The sequence below is a fragment of the Gossypium raimondii genome, chromosome 1 (assembly GCF_025698545.1).
Source record: "Gossypium raimondii isolate GPD5lz chromosome 1, ASM2569854v1, whole genome shotgun sequence".
In the NCBI taxonomy this organism is placed as follows: domain Eukaryota; kingdom Viridiplantae; phylum Streptophyta; class Magnoliopsida; order Malvales; family Malvaceae; genus Gossypium; species Gossypium raimondii.
The window spans coordinates 29,007,665-29,018,850 of record NC_068565.1 but is presented as its reverse complement, the minus strand read 5'-3'; the positions used below and the strand labels follow the sequence as shown (position 1 = coordinate 29,018,850).

Here is an 11,186-nt window from a genome sequence, read left to right as displayed (position 1 = left end):
GAAAAGTGACTCCGAGTTTATTGCTAACAGGAGCATATTGAAAAGACACCTGATTCAGAATTTCATGTTAGTTCTAATGGTAGTTTGTATTTCCAAAATAGAATTTGTGTACCTAGGAACTCTGATATTATACAGAAGATTTAACAGGAAGCTCACAAAAGTAATTTTTTGATACACCCTGGTAGTAATAAAATGTATGGTGATTTGAAACAAATGTACTAGTGCCCAGGTATGAAATAAGAGATTTCAGAGTTTGTATCGAAATGTTTAATCTGTAAGCAAGTCAAAGCCAAGCATAAGTGGAAATGGGAACAAGTTACGATGGATATTGCATCAGGGTTACCTTTGTCTCCGTGGAAGAAAGATGCTATTTGGGTTATTGTTGATCAGTTGACTAAATCTGTACATTTCATGTCAGTACGTACAGATTATTCACTTGAGACGTTGGTGGATCTATATGTTTCTGAGATCGTTAGACTGCATGATATACCTGTATCTATTATCTCCGGTACAGATCCACGATTTACTTCTCGATTTTAGAGTAAATTGCATGAAGCTCTAAGTACTCGACTGCATTTCAGTACAACATTCTATCCACAAACCAATGGTCAGTCTGAGCGAGTGATTTAGGTACTCGAAGATATGCTCCATTTTTGTATTTTAGAGTTTGAGGGTAGCTGGGAGAAAGTTCTTTCGTTGGTTGAGTTTGCATATAATAATAATTATTAGGTGAGTATTAAAATGGCAACGTATGGTAAGAAATGGAGAACTCCATTGTACTAGACTGAATTGGGTGAGAAAAAGCTATTCGCTGTTGATTTGATTCAAGAAACTGAAGAAAAAGTCAAAGTAATTTGTGATTGTTTGAAAGTTGCTTCTGATCGTCAAAAATCATATGTGGATCCGAAAAGAAAAGACATTGAATTTCAAGTTGGCGACAGAGTGTTCTTAAAAGTATCGGACCGTATGAGATCATCGAGAGAATTAGGTCAATAGCATATCGTTCAGCTTTACCGTCTGACTTGGAGAAAATACACAACATATTTTATGTGTTGATGTTATGGAAGTATCGATTAGACCTTTCACATGTGAGTTCACCTGTTGATGTTGAGATTCAGCTAGATATATCATTGTAACGTGTAGGTTTGTGCAAGTCTACACAGTCATTATCAAGTAATAAGTATCGAGTTATCGTCTCCATAGGGATTGTATTTGTGCTAAGACACTTAATTTGTAAAATTATATTAACAATTTGGTAATTAAAAACACAATATAGTTGAGAATATATTAAACTAAATGCAATGATCCCTAATGCAAATTATCCTAAGTATGCAAACTATATGAATGAAATAGATTTTAGTAAAATTAAACACAATTTGCAACAATTATAACATAAATAAACTAGGATAATTACTTTAATCAAACTCAATTTATTATCAACATGCTTAATAACATTCAGAAAAACATTCCTTGGCAACTCGATCTTTCATGAGTTTGGAAACCACATTAGGTTCTTTTGGAATCCTTTACTTAGTAAATATGCATTTTACTAATCCTTATTTACCAAGGGTTTCTTAGCATTCGTGTGAGGTAACAGGGACGTGTCAGGTTTGAAACAATTTAATCACACAAATCTAAAAACTATGCAGATAACAGAGCTTGGTCAGAGTTGTTATGCAACCTTCAATTTAATTGGGTCAGGATCTAAATTGAGTATGCACATTTCAATTATGTGTCCATTAGCTGTCGTCTGGTCAGGATCGCTCAGCTAATTTAGGTGCATTTCAATCATGTATGAACGAAATATAGACTTGATTTTAATTAAAAACATGATCGATTGAGGCACAAACATTATAAGCATGAACCAAATCAATATTATTTAATCAAAGCAATCATCCTAGCTTAAATAAAATTAAGCTAACATTGTTGTAAACAAGAACAAAGGACACATAGCAAACATCTTTATATTAAATTAAAGAAAAGGAAGATTAAACCCAAATCAGAGTGGCTATCACCCAAGACTCTGATTGACGAGGTTCATTCATTCCTTTGCTTTGCTCATTTGCTGATGGCTCTCCAAGGTGGCCGACCAAGGGTTCTTTAAGAGGCTTAATTGCTAAAATCTCTATGAAGAAATGATGCTAGGCGTGGGAATAGAAAAGACTAAGAGAATTTGGAGAAATGAGAGAATGATGCTTGAGGGATGATGAATGAAGGAATGAGAGGGTCTTATTTATAGGTGATGAGAAGGGGATAGTTTGCTAAAACTAGGAGTTTTCATCTTTTAAAACATCTTCCATGGGTGGTCGGCCATAAATTGAGCAAGTTAAGCTGATTTTTCCTTAATTTTTTTGTCAATTTGAGTGCCACAACAACTCAGGGCTGAGACTCGGTCAAGTGCAAATCTTTAGGTAAATCTCTAATTTCTTCAACTCTTCAAGGACCTTGTGCAATTAAACCAAAGAATGATTTATGAATAGCCATGTGCAGCCGAATTTTGGGGTTGACTTGGTCTCCAATTTGGACGATTTTGTAATCCAACAAAGATATCAGACCTGTCTAGAATAAATCAACAAGTTAGAGGACCAAAGAATAAAATTTATCCAATTTAATTAATTAATTAAAAACCCAAATTATTAATGAAATATTTTAAAATGAATTATTAAATATAATTTTATATTTTATTATTTAATTTAATCATGCATGACCCACTTTATGTCTTAAAAAATATAATATATATTCAAACTAATATAAAATAAGTTATTTATTGCATGAAAACTATATAATAAAGCATAAAATCACATTTTAATAATTTCTATGTCATAATTTCATATTTCACATATTTCATTAATTTATTAAACAATTACTTAGTTTTAACAACGAATTTAAGTAAAAATATGATAAATTACATAGGAAAAATCCTATATATTTTTCCGTTTACACACCCCCAAACTTAAATCATTGCTTGTCCCGAGTAATGTTTATGCACAGCAAAAGGTCTTGCTAAGGCAAAATTGCTAATCGTGTAAGCAGCATCAATCTTTGTCCCATAATCATGCATTAATAACTTCGTGCTTATCGATCTTCTTTATTAATAAGTAATTCATATGCAAACATTCCTTAAGATTATACTGAGCTTCAAAATATGCCAACATGAATCATAGTTTTCATGTACGTCACAGCCATAGATAACATTCTTCATTCAACATAATTTCCTTTTAATCAAGTAAACAAGCACAAGGCTTATTTATGATCTTCATAGGTTGAACTTAGGACTTCCTCTCCACTAATGTAGGTGACATAATCATCAAATCAATAGGTCTTTTTTAAGGTTGTAATGGGGCTCAGTTAAAGGTAGGGATTTTAATAGATGGGACATTTCAGTTTTAAAAATCTTAACCTTTAACTTTGTCTTGGTTTTCTCGTAATACAACCTTTTTCCTTAAGTGAACCTTTGGAACACCCCCAAACTTATTTTGAACTCAAGCTCATACATTTTTCCTTTTTGAAGGCTGAGCGAACTTTTCTTCGCTCTCTTTTTTAAGCATGAACATATACATCTTTATGAAAATTTCCTCAAATGTTGATTCCCAACACAACTTTAGTTAAGATAGGTGCACAAAATTAAGATAATTTTAAAAAGATGGTAACTGACTTATAAAGGTTCATTGCAAAAACAGGTCTTTAAGCTCAAAATTATAGTTTCAAGGGTCTAATATCATAGGGTTGGCTTAAAAAATGCTTAAACGGTCCAAAGAAATAGTGCCTATATCATTTTAGATTTTTATGTCCCCTGGGATTTTGCCTCAAGAAAGTTACTAAGTCAATTCTAAATATATAAATCTTCATGCATGTCTAATCTCAAAAGAAACTAAGTTTTCATGGCAAACATTACTAAAGCTAATATCATACAAGCATTTCATTCTTCATGATAACATACTTCCACTTAGATAAAATCATCATTCATACTTGCATACAAACTATCTCAGTAACAAAAAAAAATCTCTAAACGTTCATTTATTAAAACATACTTATGAAAGAAATAATTGAAGCATACTTAAAAAAAATTTAAAAGTTTGAGCAATTTATTTGCCTTACCCCCTTTAAAAAGAAGCAATGTCCTCGTTGCAAGAACAAAGTAATGAATGAAAAATGAACACTTGGTAGGGTTGTAAAGAAAGAGAGCTGAGTCATTAAGACTACTTCAATACCAAGTCTTCCCTAATAACCTAATCCCAGACATGTTCATTCCCATTACCGCATCACTTAGTCTTATTCTTTCTAAAGAACTGTTAAGTTTGTTCATGCTTGCTATATTTTATTCTACAGAAATTAAATCCTAATTATGAAAGAAATAAATTCCTAAAGACCTAAAAATAATTAAATAATAACAGGACAAGAATCCCTCATTTTATTTTTCTGACTTATTCCCCTTATCTTCTTTAGCTCCATCTTCGCTTGCATTGTTAGTATCTTCTATCCATGTCTCAAAGATAGCATCTGGTAACTCAGGAACAAAAGTATTAGAGATATTTTTAAAAGTATTTCGAATTGAGTCATCTCTAATTTTTGCATATTTCCAATAAGTTTTTTGTTGATTGTGCATGAACTTACACATATCCATCAAAATTGACAACTCCGATTTACTTGAAGTACTTGCAAAAGTCGGCATGGGAGTTGTATATTCAGGTTCAACATTTAGCTTGACTAGTTCTTCTTCTGGCTCAACCCTTGGTTTAGGAATGTTCTGTTCCTTATCAGATTCTTCCTCCTCAGTGCCTGTGACTAAATTAGCTTCAGTTTCAGTTCCATCTGTTGACTCTTTTGTATCCGACTCAGTTGGCTCTTCTTGCTCGCCTTGATTTAGTTCATGCGCCCTCTCTACTAATCTTTCAAGATCACACTTTGTAATGCATCCTTGAACATATCGCCCCTTCAGATTTGCTTGTATTTTAACACGGGATTTTAAGCAAAGTGAAGTGATTAATGATGGGAAATAAGCACTTCTTGCCTTTTTTTTAGCACAATCGTGAATCTCCTTGAGGATAATTTTCCCAACATTAATGGACTTTTCTGTCAAAACTGCATATAACAAAAGCATTCGTTCCATCGAGATGGTGGAACTATGTGAGATAAGCATAAAACTGTAGCGAACAAAATAAAACCATACATTTGCTACTGGTTTTAAGTATTCTCTTCGACAAGAATGGCTCTCATACTTTCTTATAATCCGTTGGGATCCCAAATTTGTCACAACATCAAGCACTTATTAAAGAAAATCCCAATTGATATTGTTCATCATAGGGTAGTACTCATCTTCTTCAACATTAGGTAAATTAAACAAATCATTGATGGACTTAGAAGTAAGAGGTACCTTTTTCTTTCGAACGATGACTTCAATAGCATCTTGTGTAGTCAAACTAGCATAGAATTCTCAAACTAGTTCATCATTGGGAAGTGAACGAACATCACAAAATCATTCCCAATTGAGAGCATTGATTTTCTTTCTAATCAGTATAGGAACAACCATCAAATCATTACTCTTCAAGTCAAAACCTTTTTTCGGAATCATAGGTTAATGCTTGAAGACTGAATTAAATTCTCTTTCACTTCTTCATCGATCAAAATCGGGTTTTCAGGAGTAGTCTTTGAAGATCTGGTTCTTTTGCGAGACAAGGTATCTTTTCCCGAAAATTTGGTAAAGTTTCTGCACAAAAGAGAAAAGAAAAATCGGTAAAGTGTGTAGAACTTGCTATGGCAAAATTCTTACGACGGCAATAGGGAATTTCGGCAAAAACAAAATAGAACTAGGGTTTCTTTCAGGATTTGAGGTTAACGACACAAAAGAGAGGGGTTACTTGGGTGGCAAGCAATGGTGTGATGGCAAGGCATGGATATTTCCCTCCTTTTTGCTGTCTTGGGCCTCAAACTTAGATTGTATCTTACTAAAAAAACTGATTAGTACTTGGGCCAAATTTGACCCCCCTTTATTAAAATAAAAAATTAAAATTTAAACAGAACAAATGAAATTTTTTAAAAAATTAATTCTTAATTAGAAAATTTCTTCTTAACACATTACATTAAATTAATTCCCAAGAAAGGTTGGAGGGGTCACAGTGGTCCCGCTTAAGTTCCAATCTCTTTAGACAGAATTAATTAAATGTAATAAGTTAAGAAAATAAGTTCTAATTTTTTATTTATTTGCAAAACTAGTTCATGAAAAATTAAAGGTCTGTTAATTTGAGCGAGGATTCAACTCGCTCAACTTCACAATCCTAGTAATGTTTGAGACGTTGACCATTAACTTTAACTGTACCTCCGTAATTGTTGTATAATTCAATAGCTGCATAAGGTTAAACTTGGTAGATGGTATAAGGTCCTTTCCATCAGGATTTAAGCTTCCCAGGAAATAACTTCAACCTTGAATTAAACAACAAAACCTTCTGACCCTCTTTAAACTCGCGAGATTGTATATGACTATCATGTCATCTCTTTGATCTTTCTTTACACATTTTGGCATTCTCATAGGAAAAAAACCTCAGCTCTTCCAACTCATCAAGTTGTAACATTCTTCTCTCACCGGCTTACTTAAGATTAAAGTTCAACTGCTTCAAAGCCTAGTGAGCTTTATTCTCCAACTCTAATGGCAAATGGCATGCCTTTCCAAAGACTAACCGATAAGGAGTCATTCCTAACAGAGTCTTAAATGTTGTTCGATAGGCCCATAATGCATCATCGAGCCTTCGAGACCAATCTTTTCTGCTAGGGCGTACTACCTTTTCAAGGATACCTTTGATTTCGTGATTCATTCTTTCAACTTGCCCATTAGACTGAGGGTGATAGGCAGTAGCAATCTTGTGCTTCACATCATATTTTTCAAGCAACCACTAAATCCATTTGTTCACAAAGTGAGAACCTTCATCACTAATAATCGCTCTTAGTGTCCCAAATCATGTAACCACATGCTTATGTAGGAACCGCATGACTACCTTAGCATCATTTGTAGGGTATGCTTCAGCTTCAACCTATTTGGATACATAGTCCACAACAACTAAGATGTATTTGTTCTCATACAAAGAAGGAAACGAGCCTAAGAAGTCAATGCCCCATATGTCAAACAATTCAATCTCCAAAATGTTTGTCAAGGGCATCTCATTCCTCCTTGATATATTTTAGTCCTTTGGCATTTATCACAGTTCTTCACATAAGCATAAGTATCTTTAAATAGTGTAAGCCAAAAGAAACTTGCTTGCAAAATCTTTGTTGCAGTATGTGAACCACCAAAGTGTCCCCCACTTGGAGATGAATGGCAATGATACAAGATCTTAGCAATCTCGCTTTCAACTACACACTTTCGAATTATATTATCTACACATTGTTTAAACAAAAATGGATCCTCCCAAATATAATACCGACTATCATGAAGGAATTTTTTCCATTGTTGGTATGTCAATTTTCAAGGAATTATTCCACATGCAAGATAATTGGCAAAATCAGCAAACCAGGGTGTTTCATGAATTCGATTTACCACAAATAAGTCTTCATCTGGGAAATTCTCATTGATAGGCACACATGACTGAGTTACCTCATCTTACTCCAACCTCGAAAGATGATCAGCTATTTGATTTTTGACACATTATCTGCCTTGAATCTCAAGGTCAAATTCTTGAAGTAAAAGTATCCAACAAATTAGCCTTGGTTTTGCATCTTTCTTCGTAAGCAAGTATTTAATGGTCGCATGGTAAGTAAATACTGTAACTTTGGCACCTATAAGATATGAGTGGTATTTTTCAAAAGCAAAAACTATAGCAAAGAGTTCTTTTTCGGTTACCATATAATTGCGTTGGGCTCCCGTCAAAGTTCTACTTGCATAGTAAATAGGGTCAAACACTTTATTTCTTCTTTGACCCATCACAGCCCCAATGACATAGTCACTTGCATCGCACATCATTTCAAAAGATGAGTTCCAATCAGGTGTAACGATTATTGAGACTGAGATTAACTGCTTCCTTAGCTCTTCAAAAGCTTCCGAACATGTTTTGTTGAAATCAAACACAGTATCTTTCTCTACCAACAAACATAACGATTTAAAAATTTTCGAGAAATCTTTGATAAACCTTTGATAAAAACTGGCATGGCCTAAACAACTTCTGACTCCTTTCACATTCATTGGGGCCGGTAATCTTTCAATTATGTCCACCTTTGCTTTATCGACTTCAATTCCTTTTTTTTTTTTGAAATCTTATGACCTAAGACAATCCCTTCCTTGACCATAAAATGACATTTTTTTCCCAATTAAGGACAAGATTCGTCTCTTCGCATCTCTTTAGTACCTTAGCCAAATTACTCAAACAGATATCATAAGTGTTACCAAAACAGAAAAATCATCCATGAAAACCTCAACAAAATTTTCAACCATATCAATAAATATTGCCATCATGCATCGTTGAAAAGTTGCAGGTGCATTGCATAAACCAAAAGGCATTCGCCTAAAAGCAAACGTACCGTATGGACAAGTAAAGGTTGTTTTATGTTAGTCCTCCGGGGATACAACTATTTGGTTATATCCCGAATATCCATCTAAAAAATAATAAAATTCATTACCTGCAAATCGATCTAACATCTGATCCATAAAAGGCAACGAAAAATGGTCCTTCCGAGTAGCTTTGTTCAACTTTCTGTAATCAATACAGATTCTCCAACCGATAACAGTTCTTGTTGGAATTAACTTGTTACGCTCATTTTCAACAATCGTGATTCCACCTTTCTTCGGCATACACTGCACCGGACTTACCCAAGAACTATCTGAAATTAGATAGATGATTCCTACATCTAACCATTTGATCACTTCTTTTCTCACAACTTCTTTCATAATAGGATTGAGCCTCATTTGCCCATCAATTCGAGCTTTTTCACCTTCTTCTAAAATGATTTTATGCATGCAAAAAGAAGGGCTTATACCTCGAATATCAGCTATGGTCCAACCAATTACTTTCTTAAATTTCTTTAGAACAACAATTAGTTGCTCCTCTTGATCTTTTGTCAGTTTCGCTGAAATAATCACAGGCAAAATAGAACAATCACCTAAATAAACATATTTCAAATGGGAAGGAAGTACCTTTAGTTCAAGTTTAGGTGGTTCTTCAATTAACAACTTGGGTTGCACAAATTCTCTGACTTCCAACTCCAACGGTTCAAACCGTGTAGATTCAATAAAATTTCTCGGATTGGATTCCATCAAAGCCATGTTTTCTTTACCTTCTTCATCCTCTAAAGGTTCAAATCTAAGGCTTTCTCCAATGGATCTTCTTCAAAATTGCTTTCCATAGAAACCAAGGTTTCTATCTCTTCTATAACTGAACACTCCTCGTCCAGATTGGGAAATTTCATTACTTTAAAAATGTTAAAGGTTACCTGATCATTTTGAACTCGTATGGTGAGTTCTCCTTTCTATACATTAATTAACGTCCTTCACGTGGCTAAGAAAAGTCTCTTAAGGATGATCGGCACTTCCTTGTCTGCTTCAAAATCTAAGACAATGAAATCAGCAGGAAAAATAAGTTTATTGACTCTTAATAAAACATCCTTGATCTTTCCTTCGGGATATGCTAAAGATCGATCCGCTAGCTGAAGCGTCATAGTTGTAGGTCTTACTTCACCTATCCCTAACATCTTGAAAATAGACTTAGACATCAAGTTGATACTCACTCCTAAGTCACACAAAGCTTTACCATAGTAAGATTCACCAATGTTACAGGGTATAGTAAAGCTTCCTGGGTCTTTGAATTTCGATGGCAATTTGTTCTGCAGGAATGCACTACACTCCTTTGTCAATGCAACAGTCTCATACTCACTCAGTCATTTCTTCTTGGACAGTACATCCTTCATAAACTTCACATAATTCAGCATTTGTTGATTAAACCCTTGAGATTGGTTGGGTCTTTGCTGCAATAAGTTGTTGTTCGGTCCATTTCCTTAGTTGTTCCAAGAAAAGTTAGGATGATTATGCCATAAAGGATTGTAGAAGTTGGACTGGGGTCCTTGTCCACTCCTATTTTGATATTGGTTCCCCACGTAGTACACTGACTCGGGATTTGATGGACAATTCTCAAAAGAATGACCTTCCCCACAGTACACACAGGAAACTACTTCAAACGGACTTGGTGGATGAGCTGCAGAATTAGTAGTACTATTAGCGGTTAACTATTTTATCATAGAGGAAATAGACGATACCTGAGCTGATAACGAAGTGAGGGCGTCAACTTTATGAACTCCAGCTACAAGTCTTCCTGAAGCTATTCAATTTGTTGGCCATTGATAGTTATTACTCGCGATCCTCTCGATGATCTGATAAGCCTCATTATAAGACTTAAACAAAATTGCACCATTCGCGGAAGCATCTACCATCAATCTTGTATTGGCATTGAGACCATTATAGAATGTCTCCAACTGGATACAATGAGGAATCCCATGATGAGGACACTTACGAAGTAACTCCTTGAATCGCTCCCAAGCCTCATACAAAGACTCGTCATCTAATTGTTGGAAAGTTGTGATCTTGTTCCTCAACTTAGCATTTTTACTGGGAAGGAAATACTTAACCAGAAATCTCTCTGCTAATTCTTCCCATGTAGATATGGAACTTGGTAGCAATGAATTGAGCTATGCTCGTGCTCGATCTCGTAACAAGTACGGAAACAACTTCAACCTCAGTGCATCTTCAGTCACACTGACTATCTTGAATGAATCACTCACCTCCATAAACAATCGAAGGTAGAGATGTGGATCTTCCGTGGGCATACCACTAAATTGGCCCACCATTTGTAGCATTTAAAACATCACTGGTTTTAATACAAACTAGGTTGCCTAAATATCTGGCTTTCTAATTCCTAGGTTTAACTCACTGAAAAGTGGCACAGCATATTGCCTGATACATCGATCCCTATCATCGGCAATGAGGATAATATTTCGTACATGATTGGCTTCATTACCTTGGTCTTGATTCTGATTCCCGAGGTCCATCTCGACCTGTCTTTGAGCTGTTCGTTTTCGTCTTCTTTGTCTGAAAGTTCGCTCAATTTCAGGGTCTACAGAGAGTAAATCGATAATTCGATCTATGCTCATAAACACCTGAAAAGAAAATCACAAAAATTAAAATGAATAAGTTAGTAATGTTAGAAATAAAT

General features: G+C 34.7%; 1 non-coding gene across 1 annotated transcript; it reads left to right on the top strand.

Annotated features, from left to right (window-relative positions):
- The first annotated feature begins 10,465 nt into the window (after positions 1–10,465).
- LOC128033593 (small nucleolar RNA R71) lies at positions 10,466–10,572 on the top strand. Its single transcript, XR_008189568.1, has one exon. It is a non-coding gene; the product is annotated as a small nucleolar RNA R71 (small nucleolar RNA).
- The last annotated feature ends 614 nt before the right edge of the window (positions 10,573–11,186 follow it).